This window comes from Octodon degus, unplaced genomic scaffold (genome assembly GCF_000260255.1).
Source record: "Octodon degus isolate 3935 unplaced genomic scaffold, OctDeg1.0 scaffold00182, whole genome shotgun sequence".
Lineage (NCBI taxonomy): Eukaryota > Metazoa > Chordata > Mammalia > Rodentia > Octodontidae > Octodon > Octodon degus.
Window position 1 is genome coordinate 4,105,621 of NW_004524758.1, and position 2,535 is coordinate 4,108,155.

Here is a 2,535-nt window from a genome sequence, read left to right on the forward strand (position 1 = left end):
TAACTAAATAAATAAATACACACATAAGATGACCTAATAGACTTAAACAGACATTTCTCAGAGACAAACAAATCACCAAGTATATGAAAATACCCAAGGCTGATCATCAGGGTAGTGTAAATCAAAACCACAACTAAAATCACGCTTAAAATACCTGTCATTTTGGTCTTCTAAGTGTGTGCTCCTAATGTCATATCAATTATTGCTATACTCTCTTTAAATGTTTGTAAAAAAAAGGTAATGAAAGAAAACAGGAGAAGAAAAAAATATAAGATTGTCCTGTTACAATGTTGTATATGGATTGATTTCTAAATTTCTGTGTAAAAATATGTAATTGTTCTCTTACATTCTGTAGGGATTTAAATTTTAGAATATCCATGGTTGATGGAAAATAGCAGTTCCATTTTATGTCAAAGCATTTGATACTCAGACAGTTATGTTAAGCTTTACTGCCTCTGTTACAGGGTAATAAGATTGTTAAGCTTCTCTTCTGGATCTTTAAAAACTAAAGTTTACAGACCAAAAATGAGAGTGATAGATGGGCTGAAAGGACAGCCAACATTGTGGCCCCAGCCCTTCCAGGTCAGCGAGGACTCAGGACATAAGAGAACCTCTTCTGTGACACTCTGTAACCCAGTGGTGTCCCAAATTTTCTGATCAAGGAGAATATGGGGCCACAGAGGAAAGTGATCGGCGATGTAGGGTGTGCCTAAGGAGAGTCACCTAGAGAGAAAAAATATCTCTCAGGTTTTCACAGAGAGCAAATTGGTCAAGCAATGACCGTGACTCATCCAGATGGCTGACACTGACAGAAGATCTACAAGGTGCTATCCAGATTCCAGGGTAAATCCTGAGGGGATTTGACTGACCTTGTCAGATAGCAAAAGTTACATTTTTAGCTATACAGGTCCTCAACTAGGTCTTAACCATCCAGCAGAAAAGTGTAACCACAAGATATAAAAAGTAATGCCATATTAATATGCTGAGCTGTAACAGGCTCAAGTCAACTTCTGATAATTGTCAGTTGCACTGACAACTCACTACTTTTATGGACTATTAGACTATAGCGGGTTGTACCTTCAAGGCTTCAATTATGAAAAGGTCCCCTAAAGACTTCTCCAAATACTGCTTCTCTAACTGCAATGGAACACCCATCTCTGACAAAACAAAACAAAAAAGGGGATATGTTGGAAGCCATGAAGCTAGGAAACGGATCAAGTGTATGCAGGTGGGACTAGGCCTCAGCGCCTAGAGCAAACAAGCTACCTCAGTCTGGAGAGAAACGTTTCGTGTGGTTAAGGTCAGCTATTCGTCGCTAGGCAACCTTGTGTCACGAGTTACTAACTTGGCAAAAGTATAAATGAAGGACTGTTTTGTTGAAAAAAATATGATAGGATAGATATACAGCTACTTTCTCTTAGTTTATTGGGAAGAAATGTTTGTACTAATATTGTTTAGACAAAGATATGTCTGGATCTTGTCCTCTGAATTGAATACTATGAAGACAACAATATGCAATGTGTTTATTATAACTGTCCTACTAACCTGTTTTGAAATGGTCTCATTGCTATTTTATCTTTTTTCTCATTAAAATGAATAAAAAATAAAATTAAAAAAATAAATCGAAACCGCAAATATATGTAACTTCATGATAGTTAGACCGGCTACGAGGAGAAAGACGAGGACCGCAGAGGTGCAGACAGCGAAGACTGCCCCCTGCTGGTGGGAGCGTCCGTCTGCGCACCACCGTGTGCAGGTGTGGCCGGTCCTCCCGAGCGAACCACAGGTCAAGGCCAGCTGCATGTCTGTGGCACTCCGTGCAAATTTACTTTAGCATTTGCTCTTCCTTTTGAAACTATGCAATGGTTCCCCGCCTCATTACTGGCCTGAAGCGCAGCTTCTGGAACCTAATGAGAAGTGGATCCAGACTCTCGGGTCTCAGGCACACCGTGCTCATGTCTCGCCTTCTTCCTCCCACGGATCCCGCTGCTCTGTGCCAGATGGCTGTGGCACTTAGCTGAGCAAACCCACGGCCAGGAAATAAGCAGGATCGTCCCGTTCTTCTTCCTGGGGCTAGAAAGCAGTGCGTCAAGACTTTCGGTGCACACTCTGGGCTCAGGCTCCACTATGCTGGGGTCAGAGCCATCAGCCTCCCCAGGACCTGAGCTCAGGCCTTAAACCAGGTGAGCTCTGTGGGAGAAGAAGGTGTCCCCACAGGTCAGGGCCGAGACCCTGTACCCATGTTGGGCCTTGCCACAGTATCCAGGAGAGGAGACCTGGGCCTGGGTGCCTGAGCCTCAGTGGTTCGTAGCGCAGCGTCCTCCACTGCCCGAGCTCCACAGCTGCATGGGACATCCGCTCGCCGAGGCCATGGGAAGCAGGACCCACCCCAGGTGACCCTCAGCCCTGATCAACCCTACTGCAGTCTGAGATCTGTGTTTCCTTAGCCATTCTTCCCCATCACCTGGCGTCATTCACAGGGAGTCTCCTAGGTCTTCCCTAGCGCCTCTTGCTCAGTTGGTCGTGTACAGGCAT